This window comes from Lathyrus oleraceus, chromosome 2, assembly GCF_024323335.1.
Source record: "Lathyrus oleraceus cultivar Zhongwan6 chromosome 2, CAAS_Psat_ZW6_1.0, whole genome shotgun sequence".
Taxonomy (NCBI): domain Eukaryota; kingdom Viridiplantae; phylum Streptophyta; class Magnoliopsida; order Fabales; family Fabaceae; genus Lathyrus; species Lathyrus oleraceus.
The window spans coordinates 315,858,448-315,881,454 of NC_066580.1; the positions used below are offsets into that span (position 1 = coordinate 315,858,448).

The 23,007-nt window shown below is 38.8% G+C and overlaps 1 non-coding gene across 1 annotated transcript; it reads right to left on the minus strand.

The window, feature by feature from the left end:
* Nucleotides 1–205: 205 nt before the first annotated feature.
* LOC127124922 (small nucleolar RNA R71) lies at nt 206–312 on the minus strand. Its single transcript, XR_007804397.1, has one exon. It is a non-coding gene; the product is annotated as a small nucleolar RNA R71 (small nucleolar RNA).
* Nucleotides 313–23,007: the final 22,695 nt, after the last annotated feature.

The following is a 23,007-nucleotide window of genomic DNA, read 5'->3' on the forward strand; positions in this document are numbered from 1 at the left end:
ACATTTAAAAATCTTTCTCCAATTAGCATACACTTTTAAAACCAATGGAGCTTCTCCTGAGGCAATCCGTTTAAGATTATTCCCTTTTTCCCTCAGAGATAAAGCCCTATCATGGTTAGATTCCCTTCCACCCAATTCCATTACAACTTGGGATAACCTTAGAAGAGTATTCCTTGCTAGACACTTTCCCCCAAGTAAGACCGTCGTTCTTCAAAACCATATAACTAGATTTACCCAGAACCAAGGAGAATCGTTGTTTGAAGCTTGGGAGAGATATAAAGAGCTGTTAAGAGCATGCCCACATCATGGTTTAGAAAATTGGTTAATCATTCAGACCTTCTATAATGGACTTCACTATGACACTAAGATGACCATCGACGGTGCGGTAGGCGGTGCGCTGATGAACAAACCTTATCCTGAAGCTAGTGCCCTCATCGAAGATATGGCTCAAAACAATCAATCATGGGGAGTCGAACGAGCGACAGTTGAGAAGAAGGAAGCCCAAGGAGGAGTGCATGAATTAAGCTCTATAGACATGATGCAAGCTAAAATGGACGCATTAGCCCTTAAAGTCGAGCATATGTGCATAAACCCGAATACTGCAACCGCAGTTTTGTCGGATTGTGAGATATGTGGAACCAAAGGACACCAATCTGCAGAATGCAGTCTATTAGACGAAACCCACTCTGAGAAAGTGAACTACACCCAAGGGAACTCATACTCGAATACTTATAACCCTGGATGGAGGAATCACCCGAACTTCTCCTATAAAAACAATAACCTTATCCAAAATAATGCACCGCCGAGACAAACAAGTTATCAAGCCCCAAGACCAAATCAACATATGCAACTTGTACCACCAAAGCCGAGCCTTGAGAAAATTATGGAAAATTTTATCACTGCTCAAACCCAACAAAATAAAGAGTTCATGAACCAAAACATTCAGGTTAACGAACTGATTACCCAGTTAGGAACCAAGGTTGACCAAATAGTTACTCACACCAAGATGCTTGAAACCTAGATCTCTCAGGTAGCTTTAAACCAAGCCCCTCAGACCACACCTAGAGGACAGTTCCCTGGACAACCTCAATAGAATCTGAGAGGACAAGCCAATGTCGTTACGCTACGAAGTGGAACGCTTATGATGAGCCACCAAACCCAAGATTAAGCGAACCCAAAACTTCTAAGGAATACACCAAACCCTCGGACGAAGTAAAGGAACCAGAGAAATCTGAAGAACAGGAAGGTCAAGGAAAAGGAGAAGAACCTAAAGATAAAGCTTATATACCACCCCCACCATATAAACTGTCTATACCATATCTGCAAAGACTCAAACAAACCCAGATCAATAACCAATATAAAAAATTTATTAAGGTTATAGAAAAACTTCACGTAAAAATCCCTTTCACAGAAGTCATCACCCAAATACCTTCTTATGCAAAGTTTCTCAAAGACATCCTTACCAACAAACGTAGACTAGACGATCCGGAGCCCTTGGAATGCAATTCCATTTCCGAGAATAAGTTAGCCAAAAAAGATAAAGATCCTGGAAATTTCTCCATTCCTTGTCTTTTGGGAAGTCATGTCATCGAAAAAGCTTTTCTAGACTTAGGAGCTAGTGTGAGCTTAATGCCTTTAGCAGTTTGTGAGAGGTTAAACTTAGGAGAATTACAGCCTACTAAGATGTCACTTTAGTTAGCCGATAAATCTGTTAAGTATCCGATATGCATTTTAGAAGATGTCCCTGTTAGGATAGGTCAGTTATTTATCCCTACTGATTTTATTGTCATGGACATCAAAGAGGACAATGATATACCAATCCTTCTAGGTAGACTATTCTTATCAACTGCAGGAGCCATAATAGATGTCAAGAGAGGAAAGTTGACCTTTGAGGTAGGTGACGAGAAAATAGAATTTATACTTTCGAAATTTCTTATGGCACCTGTGATGGGAGACGCATGTTATGCCTTAGATATCATTGATCAATGTGTTAGGGAATTAGAACAAGAAGAAATCATAAAAACAATTAAGTTACCATCAACCCTCATACTGGAAGATGATGACTTTAGGAAACCCTACATCGATGATAACCTTTACGAATGTTTATCCCTTACCCCAGATCCTATGCCATGCCCTAAGAAACCAACCTTAGAACTTAAGGAACTGCCTAAGAACCTGAGATATGAGTTCCTCGATGAAGAGATGAACCGTCCAGTTATAGTCAGTGCTACCTTGAGCCAAGAGGAAACAAACCAACTTTTAGATGTTTTACGAAGATATCCCTCAGCCTTAGGATATAATATCTCTGACCTGAAAGGTATAAGCCCATCCGTATGCATGCATCGGATTTCGCTCGAAGAAGATTCAAAACTCTCTAGAGAACATCAGAGAAGAATAAACCCTATAATGAGTGATGTTGTTAAAAAGGAAGTTCTTAAGTTACTTGAGGCAGGTATAATCTACCAAATCTCGGATAGTAAGTGGGTGAGCCCTGTGCATGTAGTACCTAAAAAGGGAGGCATCACAGTCGTGCAAAATGATAAAGGCGAACATGTAGCAAAACGGATAGAAGGAGGATGGCGGATGTGCATAGACTATAGAAAATTAAATAAAGCAACCAGGAAGGATCATTTCCCTTTACCATTTATAGACCAGATGTTGGAGCATCTAGCCAGACACTCTTACTTCTGCTATCTAGATGGATACTCTGGATTCTTCCAAATACCTATCCACCCCGAAGATAAAGAAAAAACTACCTTTACATGCCCTTATGGAACTTTTGCCTACACACGAATGTCATTCGGCCTCTGTAATGCCCCAGCTACTTTCCAGCGCTGCATGATGTCAATCTTGGCAGATTACCTATATCGTATCATGGAAGTATTTATGGATGATTTCTCGGTTTGCGGATTTAATTTCCACAATTGTCTTGCTAACCTTAAGAAAATCTTGGAGAGATGCGTGGAGGTAAACCTCGAGCTAAACTGGGAAAAGTGTCATTTCATGGTGACCGAAGGAATTGTTTTAGGACATATAGTTTCCGAAAAAGGTATTGAGGTAGATAGAGCTAAGATAGAAGTTATAGAAAACCTAAAACCACCAAAAACTATCAGAGAAGTCCGAAGTTTCCTTGGACATGCTGGATTCTACCGGCGTTTTATCAAGGACTTCTCCAAAATAACTAAACCCTTAACTGGCCTTTTAATGAAAGATGCTGAATTCATTTTCAATGAAAAATGTAATGAAGCATTTAATCTTGTAAAGCAAGCGTTAATATCAGCACCCATTATGAAACCCCCTGATTGGTCAGAACCTTTTGAGATAATGTGTGACGCTAGTGATTATGCCGTTGGAGCCGTTCTAGGACAAAGGAAAGATAAAAAATTACATGCAATTTATTATGCCAGTAGAACCCTAGATGCTGCCCAACTTAACTACGCAACAACTGAAAAGGAATTACTCGCTGTAGTTTTTGCTATAGACAAATTTAGATCTTATCTAGTAGGAGCAAAAATTATAGTTTACACTGATCATGCTGCCATTCGTTACCTATTAAGTAAAAAAGATGCCAAGCCCAGGTTACTCCAATGGATTTTGTTACTACAAGAGTTTGATTTAGATATAAGAGATAAAAAAGGCACTGAAAATGTAGTAGTTGATCACCTTTCTAGGCTAGAACATCTAAAACCAGACTTAGTACCCATAAATGATGATTTCGCCTATGATAGACGTATAGTTAGACTAGAAACCATTGAAGACGATAGCCTAGGCCCTCATGAGCACTTCCAAAATTCCTTAGCAGTAAGTAACATACCCTGGTATGCAGACTTTGTTAATTACCTAGCTGCTGATATCATACCCCCTGATCTTGACTACCACCGCAAGAAGAAGTTCTTCAAATATGTGAGAAAATTTTATTGGGACGAACCACTCCTTTTCAAAAGGGGTAAAGATGGCATTTTTCGCCGTTGCGTTCCAGAAGAGGAGGTAAAAAGTATAATTGAACATTGTCACTCTGCACCCTATGGTGGACATGCGAGCACCTCTAAGACATACGTCAAGATTCTTCAAGCTGGCCTATTCTGGCCTACCATGTGGCGTGATGTCCATGCTTGCATTGTCAAATGTGATAGATGCCAACGCACTGGAAATATTTTAAGGCGCGACGAAATGCCTCTAAGAAACATTCAGGAAGTAGAACTCTTCGACGTTTGGGGTATAGATTTCATGGGACCTTTCCCACCATCCTTAGGAAACAATTATATCTTAGTATCTGTAGACTACGTGTCTAAGTGGATTGAAGCTATAGTTGCACCCACAAACGATACTAGGGTGGTGATCAAGCTATTTAAAAACTATATATTCCCTAGATTTGGAACACCCCATTTAGTCATAAGCGATGGAGGATCACACTTCATATCGAGAATATTTGATAAACCTTTAAGAAAATATGGAGTTAGGCATAGAGTAGCAACACCATACCACCCACAGACTAGTGGCCAAGTAGAAGTATCCAATAGGGAGATAAAACAAATCCTAGAAAAAACTATTTCTATCTCTAGGAGAGACTGGTCTCAGAAGCTTCAAGAAGCATTATGGGCCTACCGAACCGCTTTTAAAACCCCTATAGGCACAACTCCCTACCAACTAGTCTATGGAAAATCCTATCACTTACCTTTCGAATTAGAGCATAAGGCCTATTGGGCCATTAAAACTTTGAATTTAGACTACCTGACCGCTGGTGAAAAGCGTATCCTTGACATTCACAAACTAGAAGAACTCAGGCAATCTGCCTACGAGAATTCCAAAATTTACAAAGAGAGAACAAAAGCCTGGCAGGACAAAAGAATAGTAAAGAAAGACTTCAATATAGGCGACCCTGTTCTCCTGTTCAACTCTAGGTTACGACTTTTCCCTGGGAAGTTGCGCTCAAGATGGACTGGCCCTTTCAAAGTATCAAAGATTCTGAGATCCGGAGCTGTAGAAATCAAGAACGAAACCTGTAGTCCATTCATTGTAAATGGACAAAGACTGAAGCTCTACGAAGGAGGAGACATTCCAACAGACTACTCAAGCCACACTCTGATTGATCCACCGATTCCTACTATAAGTGTATAAATTTCGATGGTCAAGCTAATGACGTTAAACAAGCGCTGCTTGGGAGGCAACCCATGGTTTTTTATTTTGTTTTACGTTTTTGCATTTTTTTCCATATTTTCACCAGGACTAAATATTTGAAATGTTTGTATTTTCAGGATCCCTTTTCCTAACTTTTATAGGATGCATGACTTCGATGATATGCACGTAGCCTATAGGGATGATGCCCATAGAGAGCGCTACATAGCTCTTTACCAGCGCCCTATGGCGCCCACACGCTATCCAGATCAGCATTGCATGGAAGCCCTGGGTATTGAGCCGAGTATCCGATTTCTGAGCCACCAGCTCCATTAGGACGAGTTCACTGACGACCTGAGCAACACCTACAGGAACTTGACATTGGAGTTCCTCAGTTCATTTGATTATGACCGGATGGGTATACTAATTTCAGGCTCTTTAGAATTGAGTACTCCTTCATCCAGAAGGAGTTCGGTGACCTATTAGGTTTCCAGACCACCCCTGACTACTATCCCTGAGACACCTATGGGATACTTTCGGGGTAAGGAAGTGGAAAAGTTCTGGAGTGATATCTCAGGTGGAGGGAGTCAGGATCCTTCTACCCAGTTGTCATAGGCTATACATAACCCTGCTTTTAGATACTTCCAGATGATACTGGTACACTCCTTCCTAGGAAGACCAGATGCTGAGACGTTACTGAGTGAGGAGGAGATATTCCTATTGTTTTGTGCATCCTAGTCTCGCCCCGTGGCATGTGGGAACTTCCTGTTGTGTGGCCTCAGCGGTGTTTCCAGATCGACCGAAGGAGTTATTCATGTAGGAGGGATCATCACACAGATTGCCATCGCTTTAGGTCTATCCCGCAAGCTGTTACATCTCCGGACCTACTGTGGGTACACTACCATGGATATCGACTTTTGCTTGACCAGAAGGTTGATAAGGATATCCTCCTTCAACCCAAGACAGTTCAGATTACTGGTCGATAGCGAGGCGATTCATTATTTTACACTGCCTGATCCTATGATGACTAGTGTTCATGACCCAGCTAACTGGAGTTATGCCTTGGAGGGTCAGGGAGAGACTATCGAGGAGCCCAGATCCCCACCTATTGTTGAGTATACCCCTACACCTCCTTCACCCAGGATCACTCTATTCTCTAACAATTTATCATTGCAGACCCCATACATCCGCACCCAGATTGCAGAGTGTCGTCGAGAGATTGTCGGGCTTAGGCAGGAGGTGGCTGACCTCACCTTACAGATGGGAGTATCCGATATCACACATGCTACTGAGGCGGACTGTTTATACCAGGAGATCGCAGAGCTTCACCAGGAGATAGCCATGCTTCGTGGGTCTATTCAGGCAGATGGACTCCCTACTATTTGATTTTACCATCTCATTTTATTTTGTCTCATTTATGCTTATATTTTTTGCATTTACCTAACTTATTTTATATCATTGCATTTGAGATATTTTCTTAACTATGTCATCACATTGATATTTCCACATCTATATATATGTTTTATGTTTGTTTATTATATTTATATATTTTATTATAGTTTAATTATATTAATTGTTTATTTATTTATTAGTCTAATGTTTAAATTTTATTTTTATAAAATTATGCAAGCCTTATGTCACTAGGAAAATACAATGCAAATGCTATCCGGACCCCCCAACCAAAAAGAGAATGAGAAGCCCAAGCCAAATGACCAAAATCCGGCCCAACCGAATTTAGCCTTGTGGTGCCCGCCATAGATGCTGTGGCGCCCGCCACAGCGTCTGTATAAGCTCGGGGCAGACTCACATTCTTCACCATTTTCATACCTTCAAACCTTCAAAACCCATTTTTTCACCTTCCGAAAAAGCCCTTGAACCCCACAAAAGCTCCCACCTTTCTCATCTTCACACCATACAAGTCATTTTCCCAACTTCCATTTTTATTTTCATCCGTCGAATTTCATAAAAATCCCACCTTTATACAAACTCATCTTCATCTTCTTCATCACATTGCAAGAGCTAAATAATGGAGTTCAATGGATTTATCCTTCGTGAAGGAAAACCGGCAGATAGGCAGAGGAAGATTATCGAACGATTGCAAAATCGGGAAATTCTTCCGACAAGGTATGTGGATGAAAATTGTCTTTACACTTTGGGTATCTACCATAGCATTTTTTATTTATTAGATAATTTAGGTTTGCACAGTATATATTCAAATAAAGAACCTACCTTTGAGCGATTGACAATCGAATTTTTAAGTTCTTTAATTTACATTGTCAATCCTAACACTGCTAGTACAGTTGGTACTGTTCGATTTAGAATGTTTGCTATTGAATATGAATTCAGTACCGATGAACTAGCAGACCTGTTAGGAATTCCTCATGGGGAAGGTGTTATTTGTGAGGCTCCTTTGGATTCAGATTGGTCGGTCGAGGTGTTTTCTTTCTCGTAGAGATTGTCAAACACTTCAATAAATTCTTTTGAAGGAATTCTTGCCTCGACCATCCGTAACCCGGCCATCAGGGTTTTTATATATCTGTTGGCATGTACTATTTTTGTCCGGGAGAATCCAAACAAGGTCAATGCTCGAGAGCTTCTATTTTTGCAAGGAAGCCTCACAAATAGAAGAAGTAATTCGGTCCCGTTTATGCTCGCACATATGGCTTTAACTCTAAATAAAGCGGGACCGATTATTTTCGGAGGACTCATTACGTCTATTGCTCGGGCGCTTAACCTGAACAATGAGATAGCTACCCTAGATCCCTTACCTCCTCGCACAATCAACCTAAAATTTTAGAGAGATATGAAATTGTGCCGATTGAGGAGAGAAGGAGGCTATGTGCTTATGGTTCATGGTATAGCTATCCCATCTGTTGTCTTACCCTGCACTAGACGTACTGATGTACGTAATGAAAGGAATTGGACCTATGTTTTAGATGCTTCACCTGTTTTGGGTCCACTTCCTCCTAATGTTCCTGATGAGGAGGGACACGACACCGATAAAGAATATGATCGACGAGAGCGATCTCCCGTACCTCATGTGTCCCCCCATCACCTTTCACCACCACACACCGCACCATCTTCCTCTTTTGCAGGTTCTGCTCCTAGCTTCTATATTACAGAGGAGATGTGGCGTGACCACATGGCTAGAGAGCAAAGGCGTGATGACCTACTCTCTACCATTCAACAACAACTGGCGGACGACATGAGCTTCATGCAAGAATCGCAACGGAGGACAGATAGATCCTATGAGACTGTTGTACAGTCCCTGCTTACGGTTATAAACGAGCAAACCCGTCAGCAGCACTACCACCGTCAACATACTGCACTCACAGAAGCCACTCAGGGTTCCATTTTGGCTAACCTTCGAGAGGTGAGGACTGCTCTGGATGCCTTACAGGCCAGGATGGATCAGAGAGACCGTCGTCGTAGCCGATCCCGTTGTCCACCTCAGGATGGCGAATGCACCAGTGGTCAGCAGTAGGATGTCAGGTGACTCTCCCCTTATCTTATTTCGAAACATTGGGGACAATGTTCGATTTAAGTGTGGGAGGAGATTTTATCCTTTCTATTTTTTTCTTTTCTATTTTCAATTAGATTATTTATTTTTATTGCTTTTTTGTTTACTTTATTTCATTTTGCTTTTAGTTTGAGTGTTTTAGGTAATGCATGAGTTTGACGAGTCACCAGTATAACGTATATTTAGTACATTCTAATCTCCCCATTCCTTTAGCCCTACCAAAAAAAAAAAATTTTTTTTGTAAAAGAAAACGGTGTTATTCTGAAAGTTTTTGGGTTTTAAAGACGGGTTTGAGTAAGGATGCGGTGACTTGGGAGAACTTTTTGAAACATCAGTATTGTTTTAGCACCATAGGCTTCATGAGTATAGGAATCACTCCCGAAACCCCATATACCATGGCCTTAATCATCATTTCAGTATAAGTCTTCAGTAGTTTATTTCAGCAGTCAGCTCCAGCCTACGCATCCTCTACGTAGGGGACCGATGAACATAAGTGAATGATCCAGTGAAATAAATAAAAGAAAGGAAAAAGGCAAATCCGGTATAGGTGACCCTCACAAAGTCATTTAAACCAAAAGAGTTGTAAAAATTTGCTACAAAAAGAAAAAGAAAAACTCACCCGCTGTTAGTTGGTTCAGAGGTATCTGACACTGAACTCGGTAGGGCAGATTACAATCCGATCCCCCACAACTAAAGTTGGGTCAAATAAAAGGGTTTACACATATTTATGTGCCAGGAACCCCATGTTTGGATCATAATCACTAACATGTCACTCTGCTATGAAGCATGTACGGATAACGGGCTTAATGTGATTGCGCCTGAATGAAAAGGACACAAAAAGAGATGAAGAGGCAGGCCTAGGTATTGTGGGATAATATGGGTTGGTTAATATAGGAATGGAGTTTATGTCCGTGTCTGCGGATAAGTGACATCACGATACCCTTATTTCACTCAGTTAGTACCTATCACTGCATTCCGACTTGAACTTAGAAACCTTTCTAGCCCGAATCACTCGTTGACACCAGTTTTTCTTCTATGAGCTTTTTTTAGTGTTTTGCTTGAGGACAAGCAAGGGTTTAAGTGTGGGAGAATTTAATGACACTGAATTTCACCGTATTTTCGACTCCGATTTCGCATGCATTTTAGTGGTTTTATTGTTATTTTGTTATGTTATTACTATGTTTCTCTTTGTTTTCAGGTTTTTAGTCTAATCGGAGCCCCGATCGAGAAAAGGAGTGAAAATGAGCTAAAAAGACTAAAATTCAGCATTTTTCACTTGTGGCTCCCACTGTGGCTGGCGCCATAGGTCCAGCCATGATGTGTCTGAAGGAGAATTGCGGTCCAAAACGCAGCGGAAATTAAAATTTCTCCTTTAGAGATCCTTACGAATGGTCATGATCAGTGATAGAATATTTACCTCTTGTGATGATCGAAACCTTTGGTGCAGATCTCTTGTGACGATCAAAACCTTTGATGCAGATCCACGAAACGATCACGAACGTTGAACGATGACAACGTCTCTACTCAGTCCACACGAACGGGTTCCTTCAATCTCAGTGCTAGCTGGTACGAATGAAGGCTTTGAGTGAGAGAGAGAGAGAGAGTGAAAACGAAAAGAATGAAACCGCCAATTTTTGCTTCTGCACAAGGGTTCTATTTATAGAACCACTTGTGTGGGCTTCAAGCTAAAAGCCCACTTAAGTGTATTTTGGCCCATATCTTATAATATGCCCAAAATCACTTAAGCTCATGGTACCTTACCATATTTCGTATTCTACTCAAGTACATCGTACCTTACGATGCTCTATAACTCACTTAAGGGCACCGTACCTTACGGTATTCCTTAGTTACTCTATCTCTCATCAATCCGTCCTTTGTGTGTGACCCTGTAGGTTTCCGTGACGTTGGCAATTATATTAAATCACGCATTTAACATAATAAACAGTGAGCGGTATCTAGCAACACATCACTGCTACCCAAGACACGAAAATGTCATGTGATCTGACAATTCCTTCTGTGATAATACTTATGTGTATAATTACCCTTTTGCTCTTATGTCTATATTGAACACAAGGCATAAACCGTGTCATCCTTGTCCAGTTCAATATTGGGCCCATAGACATTTATCCTGTTATGCAGGATGGGCAAATTCCATCTAGGTCACTCATGTCCCTCAGCATGCTTTGTGGAGTACCCATCAACTGTCTTTATGGTTATCCAGTTACGGACAACGTTGGATCAGCAATAAAGCACTCGACTCTACATCTAGGATCCATAGTGGTTTCAGGTCGAATAGTGGAATACACTATTATCACCATGAGAATAACTTATGACACCTTGCATAACTTTCTATATAGTATTTTCATAGCGGGTCAATCTGGTATAAATATTACTCCTAATATTCATACCTATGTTTAAGACTTGATAACTCTTTATCCATGATCCATGAGATGTGATCATCAGTCTACAAACATAATAGTCTTAATGCTTTAATATTATCCCACTTCACACTAAAGCTCGACTACGGATACTTTAGGAATAGTGTCCTTATGTTTAATGTGTTCTCATGATTAAGTCACACTTAATACATTAAACGGACTATCTATTCCAGGGACTTTATTACTCAACCATAATAAAGAGAATGCCTTTTATTATTAATAAATAATTCGATACAAGTACCAAAATGTATTGGCCTCTAGGGCTTACACCAACAGTGTCACAACTCAACTTCCCTCAACTGCCTCGTTCCCCACTACCTTCACTTGGGCGCCACAATTTACCCTTGTGGCGGGCGCCACAAGAAGAAAGTTATTCCCTCCCAATTTCAAACTGAAGGGCATCCTTGTCAGTTCCATTATTTTACTTGCCTATAAATACAGACTCGTTTTCATTTGTTTAATCATCCAAACTTAGAGCAAACTTAGTTTCACTTAGGCATATATTCAGTATTTTAAAGTGGTAATCGCTTCGCATTGGGGTGTTACCACAATTGTGTAATCAAGTCTGTGATCGAGTCTGTAATCGAGTTTGGAGCACTTTGGAAGGAAGTTAATCCTGCCGCCATTTTCATTTCCGCTTCGCATTTTATTCAACCCTTCGATTGGAGCAGGTTTTTATCGCTTTGCCTTTATCTACTTTACTTTCCCGCAATGTCTTTACTTTATTTCTTTCCCGCACTGTCTTTACTTTATTTATTTCTCGCAACTGCACTACTTTTATTTATTTCTCGCACTCGCTTTACTTTATTTATTTCTCGCACTCGCTTTACTTTCATTTATTTTCCGCACTCGCACTACTTTATTTACTTTCCGCACTCGCACTACTTTTATTTAAATTGAAATGCACCTTTACTTTACCATGTCTAACTAAACCTATAAGGTTAGAATGTAAGGATCGTAATTGAACCGATAATCCGTACAATTGTTCGTAGAAACACTTAAGGGCTATTTTGACTTTCAACTTAAGTTTTCCCGCACTTAATTTCCGTTGGGTAAGATCGAAAGTCGTCCAACGTCTATTTAAACTTAGTTATTTTTAACTATTTGAAATACATCAAAGCGCTTTGTTTAGTTCATTAGGAGTTTTTAACTTAAGAAGAAAAGTGATTTTAAAACTATTTTCGGACGCGTTTATAAGTTTATAGTCTGGTTCGTGAGAACCTCTTTTGGTTAAGAAATCCAGGTTAAAATACTTTTCAACTTAGTCAAGATACTATATTTTTTAAAAATAGATTTACTACTCTAACGCAATGCGCGCCTTTTTATAAGTGACAATAAGAGGGTTTGATTAGGGAGTACAACTCGGTTCTGAATACGCGAAAGCGACAGTTCCCGTTAAATTGGTTCTTTTCAAAGTAGGAAACACTGCCCATAAGCAGTTCTAATAGCAAGTACTTGGATTATTAATTGATTATGTGAATTACATTCGAGCCTGTCTTTATTAATTAAATTAAATTTAATACTTTACTTTTCATTGCACACTCTAAAAACCCCTATTTTGATTACCTTAGATAAACACCATAACAATAGATAACGATAGATTGACACTTGGTCTCTGTGGATTCGAATATCTTTTATATTACTCTGACGCGTTCGTATACTTGTGAAAAGCACGCATCAGAACACACGAGGCTTGACCTCTTTATCAAAGGCTTTCTTCATCCTTTGCTAATACAACTGACCATGGCACATGGCAGTTAATCTCTTCCCTTCAATCAAATTCAGTTGGTCATAACGACTCTGAACCCATTCAGCCTCAGTCAACTTGGCTTCCATCAAGACTCTCATTGATGGGATCTCAACCTCCACGGGGAGCACAACCTCTATGCCATACACAAGAGAGAAATGGGTTGCCCCTGTTGAAGTGCGGACGGATGTACCATAACCATGCAAGGCGAATGGCAGCATCTCGTGCCAATCTTTGTACGTAAAAACCATCTTCTGGATAATCTTCTTGATATTCTTGTTAGCAGCTTCAACAGCCCCATTCATCTTGGGTCTATAAGGCGAAGAATTATGATGCGTAATCTTGAACTCGCTACACAGCTCTTTCATCATCTTGTTTTTCAAGTTAGATCCATTATCAGTAATGATCTTGTCTGGCACACCATATCGGCATATGAGTTGATTCTTGATAAACTTCACAACCACCTGCCTGGTCACATTCGCATACGATGCCGCATCAACCCACTTGGTGAAGTAATAAATAGCTACGAGAATAAAACGGTGATCGTTCGACGCCTTGGGCTATATCATGCCAATCATGTCAATTCCCCACATGGAGAAAGGCCATGGCGAGGAAATTACATTCAGAAGTGTCGGGGGAATATGAATCTTATCCGCATAAGTCTGACACTTGTAGCATTTCTTCACATATTTGCAGTAGTTAGACTCCATTGTCAGCCAATAGTAGCCTGCTCTCAACATCTTCTTTGCCATGGCATGTCCATTAGAATGAGTACCAAATGAACCCTCATGGACTTCAGTCATCAACAGGTCTATTTCGCGTCTATCCACGCATCTGAGCAAAACCATGTCAAAATTGGGAAACAATCCTCAAGCCCTTTGGGTTATCTTGATGAAATTGGAAAATTGAGATACTTTGGAGACATATATGATGATTAGTAACTTTGTGGACCATTGTCATGCTTTTTCTCATCTTCATCTAGCCATTTCATTGAACTTAGGAGCCTCCTAGGAACATTGAAGCACATGATCACTTGAGCTTCAAAACAAAAAGAGTTAGTGACATATTTTTGTGCTTTTGGTTAGTAATCAAAATAAGAAAAGCAATAATATACAATACAAGCATGCTTGGTGGTCTCAAAATACTCACACAAGTCCCAACCCTAGGGTTAAGGAGCCAAACATGCTATGATCCTTGAGGCAATGCATTTGTGCAATAACATGATGCCATGAGGGATCTTAGGATCAAAATTAGGGTCTTACAGATGCCCATATTTAAGGTCATTCTAGTCGGAGATATGAAGGTTAAAATCTTCGTCTCGACGAGATAGAATGGGCTTAAATAATAACAAAGAGACGAATTTTGGTCCCTAAGAGACCTCATGATGCGAATGTATGTATGCAAAATAAAATCTTTATGGTTGATAAGTGCATATTTATGCACAATTCTCCTACTTTTTACTTAGGCATTTCTTTATTTTATTTTGTTTATTTTTATATTTTATTATGTTTTCATATTTTATTTTATTTTTAGTTTAATTTAATTTTCGCACTTATTTTTCAGCTTTAGCAGTCTGCGCGGAAACGATCATAACTGGAGTTCCAGGAATCCGTTTGAGGCGTTCTAAAAATCTCCGGAAAGCTAAGAGAGAGAGCTACGACTTTCGTGTTGGAGTCGAAGTCAGATTCGGAGCTCAAAATTCCAGAATTTCATTTCAAGTTGCAGCATTAGTTTTATTTAAGTTTTGGGTCATTAGTTTTGGGTTATGTTTTCGATCCAGTTGGATTGTAAACCAAATTCCTTGTTTTCCATATACCTAGCAGCCGCATAACATTAGGATAATCACTATTCATGAAATACTTGAAAGCTTTGGCAATAATTCTCATGAAGAACTAATCGATCCAAACAATTTGCTGTATTCGGGTTCCGATACCTTGAGATTTTAGTAATTCTTATTCAGGTTTTTTATTCCTTTCAATATTAATATATGTATTTTGTTTGCTTAATCCGATTTACATATGCTATATTGATTTAATCCGATTGATTGTGTGATCCTAACTATAGTCACGATTTCGTTTGCTTAATTCGTTATCGAGTCCGTTTAATTCATGTTTGCTTAATTCATGAAACTTAATCCCGTTTGCTTAGTTCGGATAATAGGAATATACAACTTATACTATCAATTGCGCTTGTCAGTTAATATTATAATCGAATAGGAATAGTTAATCTGCGGTTGGAATTACAATAGTCGATGATAGGCAAAGACCGAATCAGTAAATTGTTTCTACAACTTATTTCAATAATAACTTATTTTAATCTATTTTTTTAAATCTTAAACCAACCAAAACCCCATTAATCGTTACTATCATTGGTTAATTCATTCAAGAATCCTTGTGAGAACGATAATCCGAGTCAATTTGTCGCTAACTACGTTTTGTAAAAAATACTCGTTTTTGATCCGCGCGCGACAGCGGATCAAATTGGCGCCGTTGCCGGGGATTCTTGTTTCTTTTAATCGTTTTTAGAGTCATAGGTTTAGTGTCTAAACATATAGGTCCTAGTTTCCTCGCAGTTTGGTCCAACTTACGTATTGGTCTTTTTTGCGGTTTGGAATAAAAAAAATCTGTTTTTAAACAAATTGTCTCAGATTATTCCGATCTTTTGTCGATTCATTAGGAAAAAATCAGTAATCAAAAGCCTCTATTTATGGAATAAATAGTGGATGCCGCCCTAAAAAACCGAAATTCCTTATTTTTCTATTTTTTATGATTTACTTTCGGTTTTGGTAGTTTTAAAAAAATCTGAATAAATTCTCAAAATTCTTAATTGATGTCTTTAGATTAACTTAGGTGTTAGTTTATTTTTGTAAATTTATTTTAATCGTTTTCCTTCATTGTGTTTGTTTTTTACTATGGCTGACCAAAGAATTTTAAGGCAGTTAGTTGTCCCTGATGTGAATTACAATGACATGTGTATTGAATATCCTGAAGCTCATACTCCTTTTGAATTGAAATCTGGTTTAATACACTTGTTTCCAAGGTTTAGTGGTCTTGCAGGTGAGGATCCGCATGAGCATATGAAGGAATTTGAGGTTGTGTGCTCTGCACCTTCTGAACCTTCACTAGAAGATATTGTCAAACAAATGGCTGCAAATAATCTCCAGTTTCAACAACAAGTAGATTCTACTTTAAATACTTTGCAAACACAGATTGGGCAGCTTGCCACTTTGGTGAATGCCATGCAGCAAGCTCAAGGATCAAACCAACAACCCTTGGAAGAACATTCTGTTTTTCAAATAGATTTGATTTCTGAAATTGTTGATGATACTTGTAGTGATTTGTTTGCATCTGATATTCCATCATTGTCTGGTTTTAATGATGTTTATTCTTGTGATATTTGTACTGAAACTAAAATTTGCTCTGTTTGTGCTGAAATTGAGGCTGCCTTGCAAGTTGATATTCTTACTGCAGATGAGGTTGCAAATAAAGTTGTTCAGTTAGATAAAGGTCTTGACATCCCGGCTGCCCCAAACACTCCTTCTATTGAGCAGCCACCTTCCCTCGAGCTGAAGCAACTTCCTGAAAATATGAAATATGCTTATTTAGAGATGAATGAAAAACTACCGGCTATAATTTCTTCTAATCTTGATTTCGATCAAGAAAATAAGCTTTTGCAGGTTTTAAGGAAGCATAAAAAGGCATTTGGTTTGACATTGGCTGACATTCCAGATCAGATCACCTTCACGCGTCCATTTGACACTTTTACTTTTAGAAGATTCTTTGATCCTGGAATAAGAGGCGAAGATACTAATAAAAATTTCAAGTTCAATGGACATTACTCAAAGCTATTCCATGATAGCCCCACTTTGGAAGAAGAAAATGTAGAATATATCTCTTTGGGAAAGGCTGCTTATGTGATCACCTATCCTCCTTGACTACTCGGGTGTGTTCTTTCCTCTCTCTTCTCTCTCTTATTTTATGTTTGTTTCTTTCATTGAGGACAATGCATATTTTAAGTGTGGGGGAAGAAATACTTTATTTTCTTTGTTTTGTTTTGTTTTTGTTTTCTTTCTAAAAAAAAAAAAAGTTATTACATTTTTGTTGAAAGTTTTAGGCTATACAATAATTTGAGGTTGGTTTGTGGAGACTTGAGAAAAATTCACAAGATCGATATTGTTTTAACACCGTAAGTCTCCTGCATATGGAAATTGAGTTAAATTTTTATTATGTTTTAGCCTTATATTCTCATCCTCTGACAGCTTTTGAGTAGTTTATTTCAGCAGTCAGCACCATCTCACACACACTCTACGTAGGGAAGCCGATGAATATAAGTGAGTGTTCCGAAAGAAAAAAAAGAGAAAAAAATAAATAAAGGAATGCACCTTCTAAGTTTGGTGACCCTCACCCGGTCACTTAACTCAATGGTTGTAGAACATTCAAAAAAAAAAAGTTTTTGACTCGTTGTTAGTTGGTTCAGCGGTTTCTGGTGCTGAACTTGGTAGGGCGAATTACGGTCCGATCCCCCGCAACTACAAGTGAGTAAGTAAAGGGTTATGCCACTTAAGTACCAGAACCCCGTGCAGAAAAGGATCAGAGTCACTAACCGGTCGCCTTGCTATGAGTGTGTGGAGATAACGGGCTTAATGTGATTGCGCCTGAATGAAAAAGAGCAAAAGAAGGATGAGTAAGTTAGGCTTTAATATAATAACATGATTCGAGTTGATTTGTGTATTCAGGAGGTTTATGTATGCATAATTGTGGATTAGTATTCTTACAATGTCCTTAGTGTGCAAGATTAATACCTATCGAAACAAACTTAACCGAAGATGACTTGTAGCCTAGAATGAGTAACCGTTGATGTGTGTGTGTTTTCTTTGTTTTATTTCAATTTTGCTCGGAGTGCAAAAGTTCAAGTCCGGGGGAATTTGATAAGTGCATGTTTATGCACAATTCTCCTACTTTTTACTTAGGCATTTATTTATTTTATTTTGTTTATTTTTATATTTTATTATGTTTTCATATTTTATTTTATTTTTAGTTTAATTTAATTTTCGCACTTATTTTTCAGCTTTAGCAGTCTGCGCGGAAACGATCATAACTGGAGTTCCGGAAATCCGTTTGAGGCGTTCTAAAAATCTCCGGAAAGCTAAGAGAGAGAGCTACGACTTTTGTGTTAGAGTCGAAGTCAGATTCGGAGCTCAAAATTCCAGAATTTCGTTTCAAGTTGCAGCATTAGTTTTATTTAAGTTTTGGGTCATTAGTTTTGGGTAATGTTTTCGATCCAGTTGGGTTGTAAACCAAATTCCTTGTTTTCCATATACCTAGCAGCCGCATAACATTAGGATAATCACTATTCATGAAATACTTGAAAGCTTTGGCAATAATTCTCATGAAGAACTAATCGATCCAAACAATTTGCTGTATTCGGGTTCCGATACCTTGAGATTTTAGTAATTATTATTCAGGTTTTTTATTCCTTTCAATATTAATATATGTATTTTGTTTGCTTAATCCGATTTACATATGCTATATTGATTTAATCCGATTGATTGTGTGATCCTAACTATAGTCACGATTTCGTTTGTTTAATTCGTTATCGAGTCCGTTTAATTCATGTTTGCTTAATTCATGAAACTTAATCCCGTTTGCTTAATTCGGATAATAGGAACATACAACTTATACTATCAATTGCGCTTGTCAGTTGATATTATAATTGAATAGGAATAGTTAATCTGCGGTTGGAATTACGATAGTCGATGATAGGCAAAAACCGAATCAGTAAATTGTTGATACAACTTATTTCAATAATAACTTATTTTAATCTATTTTTTTAAATCTTAAACCAACCAAAACCCCATTAATCGTTACTATCATTGGTTAATTCATTCAAGAATCCTTGTGAGAACGATAATCCGAGTCAATTTGTCGCTAACTACGTTTTGTAAAAAATACTCGTTTTTGATCCGCGCGCGACAGCGGATCAATGGTGAATACTTGCCACGAAGGAAAATAAATCAGAAGAAACTGAAAAACCCATAGGAGTAACACAGTCACCAGGGAAACCTAGACTCTGGGGGAAATAAGGTAAAAATGCATGAGTAAGTCACGACTTGAAAACCTGCTGGGAAACACGAAGGGATTCCACGAAAACAAATCGATGGAAACACTCGAGCTGACGCTAAAATGCATGTATTGGGGGATACACCAATACAACAGAACTATCCATAAAGGATACATTGGATAACAAAATCTGGACTCAGACGGGGACATACACAAAGGACTCAGCTGAGGAAGAAACAAACGAGATATTACCGGTTACTGGGTAATAAACTCAAAGAGAGATATGTTATCAAAACACCGGTTACTGGGTAATAAACTCAAAGAGAGATATGTTATCAAAACACCGGTTACTGGGTGAGAGAACAACACGCTCAGGGAGAAATATGACTCCACAGGGGACAAAAAAGTCATAATAGGGAGCAGAAGGAAGGAACACCAGGGATACCGGTTACTGGGCATATAATAGGTAACTAACCAGGAGTGAATTGGGAACATATCCAAGACACTCATCATCCGAATGGAGGGTTGAAAAAGCAAACTCGACTTACAGGATGGGCATTCAATTCCACAAGAAAATACGAATCTTACTCGACTGGGGAAGAAAAAGACTTCGACTGAAGAGCGCATGAGATATATTATCTATTACCGTCATAACGTAGATAACATACTCGCATGAAAGATTATCCACAATCGGTTACTGGGTTAATGAAGGATAAATCGACCGAAAAGAAAGGACATCGGGATACCGGTTACTGGGTATAAAATAATGACCAATCAGAAGGAGGAACAATCATTATCAAACAAGGGTAAATGAAAGATGAATCGCAAGGGATAAATTGCCTGACAAAAGCAATTATCCAAGAGATATATCACCGGTTACTGGGTGGTATACTCAAAAATGAAGGAATATCAATACCGGTTACTGGGTAAAGATAACCAACTAAGAGGGGATTACATATACCGGTTACTGGGTAGAAAACCATAAAAACAGGACTTACAACTATCGGTTATTGGGTAGAAGGCCACAGAATCCGCTGGGAAAAGGATGAACAATTACTAGTTACTGAGCAATTGAACAACTAAACCACAGGGAACAGCAGGGGATAACAAGAAAGGAGAGTCAATCCAGGAATAAAATAGAAAGACACAATCAAACAAGACTCAATCCGATAAGGATATAACTCAGGGGAGTAATTCCCATCCCAATACACACTTGGGGGAGGCTGAAACAATAATCATCCACGTGGACACAACTCAGTGGGGAATAATGAAGGAAAGAATAAACACTTTATGCTTATGGGGATGACTCTATATGGAGAGATCAGACACAAACTTCTGCTTGGGGAAGAATATTTCACCAATACCAACGGATAACAAGCAAAGATATATGGCAAAGAATGCAACATGAATATCTAAATGCTATGATTATGCATGTATATGCATGATTTGTGTATGATTAATGCTGACAAACAGACATATCTAACACAAACAAGCCCAAGAATTATGAACGAACACTCGGCACAACATCTCAACAAAAAGGGCAAAGCCTACTGGAGAACTCAGTTTGGGAACAACCCGAGCAGGATGAAAATAAATTGTCAGGGATATTAAACCCTATCCCAAGGCTACACTCGCTGAGTATACAAAGAAGATGTATTCAAGAGCAGCGGAAGTAGTTGATCAAACAGAGAACTCAACTCTGGTAGGGACTATCTCTGGAAGAAGAATAATCACGGGAAGACTTCGATCACAGCTGGGAATAGGCAAAGTCACAACTTCCAACTGCAAGAAATAACATTCTACACAAGAGGAGTCTCCAGGGGCAAACAATCCTGACATAAGGAAGATGCAGAAGATCTGTCTGGGAGATTCCATCAACTCTCTCGGGGACAGGCTGCTGAATATCAATAAGATCCGCTGGAGAAGAAACTCTATTGGGGAACTTATCAAGGAATGATGTGAAACTCCGTGGGGAACAACCACCAACCAGATACACATTAGTTAAAACACTCCCTTCTATCTGCTGGAGAGGAAACTCTGCTAAGGGGAGAAAGAGCAATTTGCTCCACTGGGGAGGGAAACAAACACATCTTCCACAATAACACTCAATGCTAGAAGAAATCTTCAGACTCAAAGGGGATACAAATCATCAAACTCGGATCAGGCGACCCCACTGGGGACAGGCCGCAAAGGAACTACCCTGGTTGAGGAAAATCGGAAATGAATCCCTTGTCAACAAATGACATGATGGGGATGAAAAGGGAGACAAACCCTTCACCAATTGATCTAGGCAACTTCCTGCTGAGGAGACAATTATCTGGAAAGATAGCCATGCAGGGAACATATGCTTACTCTGCTGGGAACTTCTACTCATATTGGGGAAAGACGAACCTTCTCGTGAGTAGAATAGCATATCAACTTTTATCAATTTATAAGGGATTTTAGGTCAATCCTCACAATGGATGACAACCATATAATTATAAAACACAAATGCTAGTTGTCATACGGTGAACTGGACTTTTTTGTGGTTTTAATCGCAATGTCGCGGTTAGCAAGAGTCGCCACCGACTTTTCTTTTATCCAATAAGGAAAGGTGGAAAAGAACAGGAAAGACCTTAATTTAGATTTTTGGGTTCGGGAGGTACATTATACAAAGGGAAGGTGTTAGCACCCTTTGTATCCATGGTTATCCATGGGCTCTTAATTGCTCGATCACTTATATTATTTTTGTCTAAAAAAGTGTTTGTGAATTGTTTGGAAAATTGTTTTGAAAAGAGAATTTAACTTTGTAATGATTCTTGTATGAATGTATACAAAGTGGTTATCCCGTTTTAGTTTTGAAAATTATTTAGAAAAATATAACTCGGTAATGATTCTAGTATGAATGTATACCAAGTGGTGATTTTCTGAAGGCATTTTGAAAGGTGTGAGGTGCAAAAAAAATGTTTTAAGTTGTGAGCCAGCAATTAAGAGTTATACCGACCCAAGGTCTTTACGGGCATTTCCTATCCTTATGAGGGTAAAACTGTCCTTATTATTGAGAAATAAGTAGTTTTATCCTTTGGATGTAAAAGGGTCATCGTAGGGTCATCGATTGGTCATTGAAGGCAACAGTTATGAGGATACCTTAGCATTCGAAGGGACTATCATCATTTAACCGTAGGCAACATCGGAGGGTCATCGAGGGACAAAGTTGTATATTCGAAGGCAACATCCGAGGGACTATAATTTATTTTATGATGATTTAACCGAAGGGTCTTTGCTAAGGGTATCCCCACGTTCGCGGGACATGACCGTAATATCGTAATCGTAAGGCAACAAAGAGAGGTCCAAGATCACTTATTCAAAGGCAAAGTTTTACAATTAATTATATAATTAGGATGAAACTCCACATTAAAATTATTAAAAATAATATATTAAAAAATTAATACATTAGAAATTAATACATTAAAAAATTAATTTAGGGTGAAACTCCACAAGGGTATCCCACAAATAAAGTGGAATACCTAGCCAATAACCTTTTCCTGGGATATGTGAACCTTTACGAAACTCAAAAAAAAGAAACATGTCAGAACACCAAATCAGGGTGCAATCGAAGATTACACCGGAGAAATATCACAACAATAAATAGGATAGGATAAATAATGCATGTCTATGATAAAAACATAAAAAAAACAGACTAGAAGAATCAGGTACTGTCTCGTTCGCCTCTGCCTCGCCTAGCGAAGGCCACGGATTTTGAATTTGAAAACAGCCCCATGTTAGGAACTTTGAATTTTATGGCATTTTATCACAGGAATAACATGGTCAAACATTCAGGGTATTCAGGCATATTTAAATTCCCATACGAAAGCAAATTATATATCAACATTTAATCATGATGCATTATATATGTAGATATGGCCAATTGAAAGTATAAACAATAGAGATACGCAAACCTGTTTGCCAATTCAAGGTTGAAGGGATTGACCACTTGTAGTATCGGAATAAGTTAGGCAGCGGGAATTGGACGGCGATGGCTTCGGTGCAGATGGGCTGCCTTCAGGGTTTCTTTACTCTGAATTCTCCGGGTAGGCAGGGTTCCTATGTCAAAGTTTCTATCCGTCCTTCTCTGTTCTCTCTCTTTCT